The sequence below is a fragment of the Hordeum vulgare genome, chromosome 6H (genome assembly GCF_904849725.1).
Source record: "Hordeum vulgare subsp. vulgare chromosome 6H, MorexV3_pseudomolecules_assembly, whole genome shotgun sequence".
Classification (NCBI taxonomy): Eukaryota; Viridiplantae; Streptophyta; class Magnoliopsida; order Poales; family Poaceae; genus Hordeum; species Hordeum vulgare.
The window spans coordinates 1,807,428-1,818,895 of record NC_058523.1 but is presented as its reverse complement, the minus strand read 5'-3'; positions in this window follow the sequence as shown (position 1 = coordinate 1,818,895).

Sequence of the window (11,468 nt, the reverse complement as noted above, 5' to 3'; positions counted from 1 at the left end):
GAAATTACCAAAAACGGTACGAACCAATCAATCTATGGTTGAATAGTTAGAGGGACTGTGCTATCCCAGTCCATCAAGGTTTATATACTGGTACTTGCATTTATTCCTAAATTTGTTTCAGGAATTTCGGCAATGTGCGTTCAGTGTGAGGAGATGATTCCGTCAATGACGAGGTTCCTATGATGACTTCGTAAATTTCAAGATGATATGCCCGCTATATCTCTCGGAGGTGCTCATAGGGATAGAATATGTATGTGTGCCACTAGTGGAAAACGGGCCTTTGGCCTGGACCCTTTTGTCCCGGCCTCCCTCTGGGCCGGGACTAAAGGCCCGGCCACGTCGCCCCAAATCGCAATGCCGCCCACGAGGCTTTGGTCCCGGCCCGTAAGGAGCCTTTAGTCCCGCTTTGTGTCTCAAACCGGGACTAAAGGGCTACGCGGTGCGCAGCCCGCATGTGCACCACCTTTAGTCCCAGTTTGTGTCTCAAACTGGGACTAAAGTCCTCTGCCTATATACAGCACACCCCCTCTCCCCTCTTCTTTGCATTTTTCTTGGATGGAAGAGTGTGGGTGTGTGCTAGCTCTCCATTTTTTTTATGCACTAGAGGTGTTTGTTGAAATGTGTGTTAGAGCGATGCCGCTTCAGTTCACCGAACACAACTACGATATGAGATGTCTGAGCCACGCTTAAACCTCTTCCTCTTTATTTCTACTTATTCTAAAAGGTTAGCAACTATATTTCCTCGTTTAGACCATGCAGTACTAATTTTTAGGATCGTGATTGTATTTGATATACTATCGTATAACGCAGATGAGCCATCCATGGATGTACGGTGATCGACGCACAGCCGCTTACAGAGAAGGCGTGCATTCTTTTCGAGATGCAGCCGAAGCGAACAAGCATGGTGGTGGCTTTATGTTTTGTCCTTGTGTTGAATGTCGGAATGAGAAGGATTACACTTCCTCAAGAGTCATTCAGAACCACCTGCTTCGGTCCGGTTTTATGTCGGGCTATAATGTTTGGACCAAGCACGGAGAAAGAGGGGTTATGATGGAAGACGACGATGAAGAAGAAGAGAACGATGATGACAACTACCGATCTATGTTCCCTGAGTATGCTGATACCGCAATGGAAGACAATGAAGAAGAAGATCAGGATGAAGAACGGGAACCAGATGAGCCCACTGATGATCTTGGCCGGGTCATTTCTGATGCACGGCGAGGTTGCGACACAGAAAAGGAGATGTTGCAGTTCGAGCAGATGCTACAGGACCACAACAAATTGTTGTACCCAACTTGTGAAGATGGCCAGAAGAAGCTGGGTAGCACACTGGAATTGCTGAAGTGGAAGGCAGAGACCGGTGTGACTGACTCGTCATTCGAAAAGTTGTTGGTACTGATGAAAAAGATGCTTCCAAGAAAGAACGAATTGCCCGCCAACACGTACGAAGCAAAGAAGCTTGTCTGCCCTCTAGGATTAGACACGCAGAAGATACATGCATGCCCTAATGACTACATCCTCTACCGCGGTGAGAAGTACGAGAATATGGATAAATGCCCGGTATGCACTGCATTGCGGTATAAGATCAGAAAAGATGACCCAGGTGATATTGAGGGCGAGCCACCTAGGAAGAGGGTTCCTGCCAAGGTGATGTGGTATGCTCCTACAATACCACGGTTGAAACGTCTGTTCAGAAATAAAGATCATGCGAAGTTGTTGCGATGGCACATGGAAGATCGTATGAAATACGATAAGTTGAGGCACACCGCCGATGGTCGGCAGTGGAGAAAAATCGAGAGAGAGTTCCCGAGATTTGCAGCTGACGCAAGGAACTTATGGTTAGGTCTGAGTACAGATGGCATGAATCCTTTTGGGGAGCAGAGTTGTAGTCACAACACCTGGACCGTTACTCTATGTATCTACAACCTTCCTCCTTGGTTGTGCATGAAGCGGAAGTTCATTATGATGCCAGTGTCGGGGAACGCCGCATGGGAAACAAAAATTTTCCTACGCGCACGAAGACCTATCATGGTGATGTCCATCTACGAGAGGGGATGAGTCATCTACGTACCCTTGTAGATCGTACAACAGAAGCGTTAGAGAACGCGGTTGATGTAGTGGAACGTCCTCACGTCCCTCGATCCGCCCCGCGAACAATCCCGCGATCAGTCCCACGATCTAGTACCGAACGGACGGCACCTCCGCGTTCAGCACACGTACAGCTCGACGATGATCTCGGCCTTCTTGATCCAGCAAGAGAGACGGAGAGGTAGAAGAGTTCTCCGGCAGCGTGACGGCGCTCCGGAGGTTGGTGATAACCTTGTCTCAGCAGGGCTCCGCCCGAGCTCCGCAGAAACACGATCTAGAGGAAAAACTATGGAGGTATGTGGTCGGGCAGCCGTGAGAAAGTCGTCCCAAATCTGCCCTAAAAGCTCCATATATATAGGAGGAGGGAGGGGGACCTTGCCTTGGGGTCCAAGGGACCCTCAAGGGGTCGGCCGAGCCAAGGGGGGGAGGACTCCCCCCCCCCAAACCGAGTTGGACTTGGTTTGGTGGGAGGAGTCCCCCTCCCTTCCCACTTCCTCCCTCTTTTTTTTTCTTTTCCTTTGATTTCTTTTTCTTGGCGCATAGGCCCCCTTGGGGCTGTCCCACCAGCCCACTAGGGCCTGGTGTGTCTCCCCAAAGCCTATGGGCTTCCCCGGGGTGGGTTGCCCCCCCCCCCCCGGTGAACTCTCGGAACCCATTCGTCATTCCCGGTACATTCCCGGTAACTCCGAAAACCTTCCGGTAATCAAATGAGGTCATCCTATATATCAATCTTCGTTTCCGGACCATTCCGGAAACCCTCATGACGTCCGTGATCTCATCCGGGACTCCGAACAACATTCGGTAACCAACCATATAACTCAAATACACATAAAACAACGTCGAACCTTAAGTGTGCAGACCCTGCGGGTTCGAGAACTATGTAGACATGACCCGAGAGACTCCTCGGTCAATATCCAATAGCGGGACCTGGATGCCCATATTGGATCCTACATATTCTACGAAGATCTTATCGTTTGAACCTCAGTGCCAAGGATTCGTATAATCCCGTATGTCATTCCCTTTGTCCTTCGGTATGTTACTTGCCCGAGATTCGATCGTCAGTATCCGTATACCTATTTCAATCTCGTTTACCGGCAAGTCTCTTTACTCGTTCCGTAATACAAGATCCCGCAACTTACATTAAGTTACATTGCTTGCAAGGCTTATGTGTGATGTTGTATTACCGAGTGGGCCCCGAGATACCTCTCCGTCATACGAAGTGACAAATCCCAGTCTTGATCCATACTAACTCAACTAACACCTTCGGAGATACCTGTAGAGCATCTTTATAGTCACCCAGTTACGTTGCGACGTTTGATACACACAAAGCATTCCTCCGGTGTCAGTGAGTTATATGATCTCATGGTCATAGGAATAAATACTTGACACGCAGAAAATAGTGGCAACAAAATGACACGATCAACATGCTATGTCTATTAGTTTGGGTCTAGTCCATCTCGTGATTCTCCCAATGACGTGATCCAGTTATCAAGCAACAACACCTTGTTTATAATCAGAAGACACTGACTATCATCGATCAACTGGCTAGCCAACTAGAGTCATGCTAGGGACGGTGTTTTGTCTATGTATCCACACATGTAAATGAGTCTTCATTCAATACAATTATAGCATGGATAATAAACTATTATCTTGATACAGGAATTATAATAATAACTATACATTTATTATTGCCTCTAGGGCATAATTCCAACAGTCTCCCACTTGCACTAGAGTCAATAATCTAGCCCTCACATCACCATGTGAATTACATTGTAATAAATCTAACACCCATACAGTTCTGGTGTCGATCATGTTTTGGCCGTGGAAGAGGTTTAGTCAGCGGGTCTGCTACATTCAGATCCGTGTGCACTTTGCATATATTTACGTCCTCCTCCTCGACGTAGTCGCGGATGAGGTTGAAACGTCGTTTGATGTGTCTGGTCTTCTTGTGAAACCTGGGCTCCTTTGCTAAGGCAATGGCACCAGTGTTGTCACAGAACAAGGTTATTGGATCCAGTGCACTTGGCACCACTCCAAGATCCGTCATGAACTGCTTCATCCAGGCACCCTCCTTAGCCGCCTCCGAGGCAGCCATGTACTCCGCTTCACATGTAGAATCTGCTACGACGCTTTGCTTGGAACTGCACCAGCTTACTGCACCCCTATTAAGAATAAACACGTATCCGGTTTGCGACTTAGAGTCGTCCGGATCTGTGTCAAAGCTCGCATCGACGTAACCTTTTACGGTGAGCTCTTCGTCACCTCCATACACGAGAAACATCTCCTTAGTCCTTTTCAGGTACTTCAGGATATTCTTGACCGCTGTACAGTGATCCACTCCTGGATTACTCTGGAACCTACCTGCCATACTTATGGCCAGGCTAACATCCGGTCTAGTGCACAGCATCGCATACATGATAGAACCTATGGCTGAAGCATAGGGGACGGGGCGCATATGCTCTCTATCTTCATCAGTTGCTGGGCACTGAGTGTTACTCAATCTTGTACCTTGTAACACTGGCAAGAACCCTTTCTTGGACTGTTCCATTTTGAACCTCTTCAAAACTTTATCAAGGTATGTGCTTTGTGAAAGTCCTATCAGGCGTTTTGATCTATCCCTATAGATCTTAATGCCTAGAATGTAAGCAGCTTCTCCTAGGTCCTTCATAGAGAAACTTTTATTCAAGTAACCTTTTATGCTCTCCAAAAGCTCTACGTTGTTTCCAATCAGTAATATGTCATCTACATACAATATTAGAAACGCCACAGAGCTCCCACTCACTTTCTTGTAAATACAAGATTCTCCAACCACTTGTATAAACCCAAATGCTTTGATCACCTCATCAAAACGTTTGTTCCAGATCCGAGATGCTTGCACCAGTCCATAAATGGATCGCTGGAGCTTGCACACTTTGTCAGCATTTTTAGGATCGACAAAACCTTCGGGCTGCATCATATACAACTCTTCCTTAAGGAAACCGTTAAGGAACGCCGTTTTGACATCCATCTGCCAGATTTCATAATCGAAAAATGCAGCTATTGCTAACATGATTCTGACGGACTTAAGCATCGCCACGGGAGAGAAAGTCTCATCGTAGTCAATTCCTGGAACTTGTGAAAAACCTTTTGCCACAAGTCGAGCTTTATAAACGGTCACATTACCGTCAGCGTCCGTCTTCTTCTTAAAGATCCATTTGTTCTGAATAGCCTTGCGGCCCTCAGGCAGTATCTCCAAAGTCCACACTTTGTTCTCATACATGGATCCTATCTCGGATTTCATGGCTTCTAGCCATTTGTTGGAATCTGGGCCCACCATTGCTTCTTCATAATTTGCAGGTTCATTGTTGTCTAACAACATGATTGATAAGACGGGATTACCGTACCACTCTGGAGCAGCGCGTGATCTCGTCGACCTGCGTGGTTCAACAGAAACTTGAACTGGAGTTTCATGATCATCATCATTAACTTCCTCCTCAACCGGCGTCGCAATGACAGAGGTTTCCCCTTGCCCTGCGCCACCATCCAGAGGGATGAGAGGTTCGACAACCTCGTCAAGTTCTATCTTCCTCCCACTCAATTCTCTCGAGAGAAACTCCTTCTCGAGAAAAGTTCCGTTCTTAGCAACAAACACTTTGTCCTCGGATTTGAGATAGAAGGTGTACCCAACTGTCTCTTTTGGGTAGCCTATGAAGACGCATTTTTCCGCTTTGGGTTCCAGCTTTTCAGGCTGAAGCTTTTTGACATAAGCATCACATCCCCAAACTTTAAGAAACGACAACTTTGGCCTTTTGCCATACCACAGTTCGTATGGTGTCGTCTCAACGGATTTTGATGGTGCCCTATTTAAAGTGAATGCAGCTGTTTCTAATGCATAACCCCAAAAAGATAACGGCAAATCAGTAAGAGACATCATAGATCGCACCATCTCTAACAAAGTACGATTACGATGTTCGGACACACCATTACGCTGTGGTGTTCCACGCGGTGTTAACTGTGAAACAATTCCACATTGTCTTAAGTGAGCACCAAACTCGAAACTCAGATATTCACCCCCACGATCAGACCGTAGGAACTTGATCTTTTTGTTACGATGATTTTCCACTTCACTCTGAAATTGCTTGAACTTTTCAAATGTTTCAGACTTGTGTTTCATCAAGTAGACATAACCATATCTACTTAAATCGTCAGTGAAGGTGAGGAAATAACGATATCCGTCGCGTGCCTCCACGCTCATTGGACCACACACATCGGTATGTATGATTTCCAACAAGTCACTTGCACGCTCCATTGTTCCGAAGAACGGAGTCTTAGTCATCTTGCCCATGAGGCATGGTTCGCACGTGTCAAGTGAATCAAAATCAAGTGACTCCAAAAGTCCATCAGCATGGAGTTTCTTCATGCGCTTTACACCAATATGACCTAAGCGGCAGTGCCACAAAAATATGGCGCTATCATTGTTAACTCTAACTCTTTTGGTATCAATGTTATGTATGTGTGTATCGCTATCAAGATTCAATATGAATAATCCTCTCACATTGGATGCATGACCATAAAAGATGTTACTCATAGAAATAGAACAACCATTATTCTCTGACTTAAAAGAGTAACCGTCTCGCAATAAACAAGATCCAGATATAATGTTCATGCTCAACGCAGGCACTAAATAACAATGATTCAGGTTCATAACTAATCCTGATGGTAACTGAAGTGAAACTGTGCCGACGGCGATTGCATCAACCTTGGAACCATTTCCTACACGCATCGTCACTTCATCTTTCGCCAGCCTTCGTTTATTCCGCAGTTCCTGTTTCGAGTTGCAAATGTGAGCAACAGAACCGGTATCGAATACCCAGGCACTACTACGAGAGCCGGTTAAGTACACATCAATAACATGTATATCAAATATACCTGATTTTTCTTTGCCCGCCTTCTTATCTGCCAGATACTTGGGGCAATTGCGCTTCCAGTGACCCATACCCTTGCAATAGAAGCACTCTGTTTCAGGCTTAGGTCCAGCCTTGGGTTTCTTCGGCGGATTGGCAACAGACTTGCCGGTCTTCTTCGAATTGCCCTTCTTGCCTTTGCCGTTTCTCTTGAAACTAGTGGTCTTGCTCACCATCAACACTTGATGCTCTTTACGGAGTTCAGACTCTGCGACTTTCAGCATCGCAAACAACTCGTCGGGAGACTTGTTCATCCCTTGCATGTTGTAGTTCAACACAAAGCCTTTATAGCTTGGCGGCAATGATTGAAGGATTCTGTCAGTGATAGCCTCTTGCGCGAGTTCAATCCCCAGTTCAGCTAGACGGTTTGAGTACCCAGACATTTTGAGCACATGTTCAGTGACAGACGAGTTTCCCTCCATCTTGCAAGCATAGAATTTATCGGAGGTCTCATACCTCTCGATCCGGGCGTTCTTCTGAAAGATAAACTTCAACTCTTGGAACATCTCAAATGCTCCATGACGCTCAAAGCGACGTTGAAGTCCCGGTCTAAGCCATACAAGACTGCACATTGAACTATTGAGTAGTCCTCCTTACGCGCTAACCAAGCGTTCTTAACATCCTGATCAGCTTGTAAGATTAGCTTAAGATTACGAGCCCAGTCTACAAAGTTGCTTCCATCATCTTTCAACTTAGCTTTCTCTAGGAACGTATTAAAATTCAGGATGACACTTGTGTGAGCCATGATCTACAACACAAATATATTCAAAGTGGACTTAGACTATGTTCAAGATAATTAGAGTTCAACTTAATCAAATTATATGCTAAACTCCCACTCAAAAAGTACATCTCTCTAGTCATTTGAGTGGTTCATGATCCACTTACACTATCCCAAGTCCGATCATCACGTGAGTCGAGAGTAGTTTCAGTGGTAAGCATCCCTATGCTAATCATATCAACTATATGATTCATGGTCGACCTTTCGGTCTCATGTGTTCCGAGGCCATGTCTGCTCATGCTAGGCTCGTCAAGCTTAACCCGAGTGTTCCGCGTGCGCAACTGTTTTGCACCCATTGTATGTGAACGTTGAGTCTATCACACCCGATCATCACGTGGTGTCTCGAAACGACGAACTATAGCAACGGTGCATAGTCGGGGAGAACACAATTTCGTCTTGAAATTTTAGTGAGAGATCACCTCATAATGCTACGTCGTTCTAAGCAAAACAAGGTGCATAAAAGGATTAACATCACATGCAACTCATAAGTGACATGATATGGCCATCATCACGTGCTTCTTGATCTCCATCACCAAAGCACCGGCACAATCTTCTTGTCACCGGCGCCACGCCATGATCATCCATCAACGTGTTGCCATCGGGGTTGTCGTGCTACTTATGCTATTACTACTAAAGCTACATCCTAGCAAAATAGTAAACGCATCTGCAAGCACATATGTTAGTATAAAGACAACCCTATGGCTCCTGCCGGTTGCCGTACCATCGACGTGCAAGTCGATATTTCTATTACAACATGATCATCTCATACATCTAATATATCACATCACATCATTGGCCATATCACATCACAATCATACCCTGCAAAAACAAGTTAGACGTCCTCTAATTTTGTTGTTGCATGTTTTACGTGGTGACCAAGGGTATCTCGTAGGATCGCATCTTACATACGCAAACACCACAACGGAGATATATGTGTTGCTATTTAACCTCATCCAAGGACCTCCTCGGTCAAATCCGATTCAACTAAAGTTGGAGAAACCGTCACTTGCCAGTCATCTTTGAGCAAAGGGGGTTACTCGTAACGATGAAACCAGTCTCTCGTAAGCGTACGAGTAATGTCGGTCCAAGCCGCTTCAATCCAACAATACCGCGGAATCAAGAAAAGACTAAGGAGGGCAGCAAAACGCACATCACCGCCCACAAAAACTTTTGTGTTCTACTCGAGAAGACATCTACGCATGAACCTAGCTCATGATGCCACTGTTCGGGAATGCCGCATGGGAAACAAAAAATTTCCTACGCGCACGAAGACCTATCATGGTGATGTCCATCTACGAGAGGGGATGAGTGATCTACGTACCCTTGTAGATCGTACAGCAGAAGCGTTAGAGAACGCGGTTGATGTAGTGGAACGTCCTCACGTCCCTCGATCCGCCCCGCGACAATCCCGCGATCAGTCCCACGATCTAGTACCGAACGGACGGCACCTTCGCGTTCAGCACACGTACAACTCGACGATGATCTCGGACTTCTTGATCCAGCAAGAGAGACGGAGAGGTAGAAGAGTTCTCCGGCAGCATGACGGCGCTCCGGAGGTTGGTGATGACCTTGTCTCAGCAGGGCTCCGCCCGAGCTCCGCAGAAACACGATCTAGAGGAAAAACTATGGAGGTATGTGGTCGGGCAGCCGTGAGAAAGTCGTGCCAAATCTGTCCTAAAAGCTCCATATATATAGGAGGAGGGAGGGGGACCTTGCCTTGGCGTCCAAGGGACCCTCAAGGGGTCGGCCGAGCCAAGGGGGGGAGGACTCCCCCCCCCCCAAACCGAGTTGGACTTGGTTTGGTGGGAGGAGTCCCCCTCCCTTCCCACTTCCTCCCTCTTTTTTTTTCTTTTCCTTTGATTTCTTTTTCTTGGCGCATAGGCCCCCTTGGGGCTGTCCCACCAGCCCACTAAGGGCTGGTGTGTCTCCCCAAAGCATATGGGCTTCCCCGGGGTGGGTTGCCCCCCCCCCCCCCGGTGAACTCTCGGAACCCATTCGTCATTCCCGGTACATTGCCGGTAACTCCGAAAACCTTCCGGTAATCAAATGTGGTCATCCTATATATCAATCTTCATTTCCGGACCATTCCGGAAACCCTCATGACGTCCGTGATCTCATCCGGGACTCCGAACAACATTCGGTAACCAACCATATAACTCAAATACGCATAAAACAACGTCGAACCTTAAGTGTGCAGACCCTGCGGGTTCGAGAACTATGTAGACATGACCCGAGAGACTCCTCGGTCAATATCCAATAGCGGGACCTGGATGCCCATATTGGATCCTACATATTCTACGAAGATCTTATCGTTTGAACCTCAGTGCCAAGGATTCGTATAATCCCGTATGTCATTCCCTTTGTCCTTCGGTATGTTACTTGCCCGAGATTCGATCGTCAGTATCCGTATACCTATTTCAATCTCGTTTACCGGCAAGTCTCTTTACTCGTTCCGTAATACAAGATCGCGCAACTTACATTAAGTTACATTGCTTGCAAGGCTTATGTGTGATGTTGTATTACCGAGTGGGCCCCGAGATACCTCTCCGTCATACGAAGTGACAAATCCCAGTCTTGATCCATACTAACTCAACTAACACCTTCGGAGATACCTGTAGAGCATCTTTATAGTCACCCAGTTACGTTGCGACGTTTGATACACACAAAGCATTCCTCCGGTGTCAGTGAGTTATATGATCTCATGGTCATAGGAATAAATACTTGACACGTAGAAAACAGTAGCAACAAAATGACACGATCAACATGCTACGTCTATTAGTTTGGGTCTAGTCCATCACGTGATTCTCCCAATGACGTGATCCAGTTATCAAGCAACAACACCTTGTTTATAATCAGAAGACACTGAGTATCATCGATCAACTGGCTAGCCAACTAGAGGCATGCTAGGGACGGTGTTTTGTCTATGTATCCACACATGTAAATGAGTCTTCATTCAATACAATTATAGCATGGATAATAAACTATTATCTTGATACAGGAATTATAATAATAACTATACATTTATTATTGCCTCTAGGGCATAATTCCAACAGCCAGTGCTCCTCCAAGGTCCAAAGCAACCCGGCAACGATATTGATGTGTACCTAGGGACATTAGTTGATGAACTTTTACAGCTGTGGGCCGAACCAGGTGTACGTGTGTGGGACGAGCACAAACAAGAGGAATTTGACCTTCGAGCGTTGCTTTTCGTAACCATCAATGATTGGCCTGCTCTTAGTAACATTTCAGGACAGTCAAACAAGGGATACAATGCATGCACGCACTGTTTGGATCAGACAAAAAGTATATATCTGGACAAATGTAGGAAGAATGTGTACCCGTACAATCGTCGTTTTCTTCCGCCCAAGCATCCCTTAAAGAAAAAAAGGCAAGCATTTCAATGGCAAGGCAGAACCCCGGGGGAAGCCTGTCATCCGTACTGGTGCTGAAGTATTTGATATGGTCAAAGGTTTAAAAGCAATCTTTGTAAAGGGTCCTGGCAGCCAACCTGTTCCTAACGGCCCTGATAAGCGCGTACCCATGTGGAAGAAGAAATCTATATTTTGGGAGCTACCCTACTGGGAAGTCCATGAGGTCCGCTCGGCAATCGACGTGATGCACATGACGAAGAATCTCTGCGTCAATATTCTAGGCTTCCT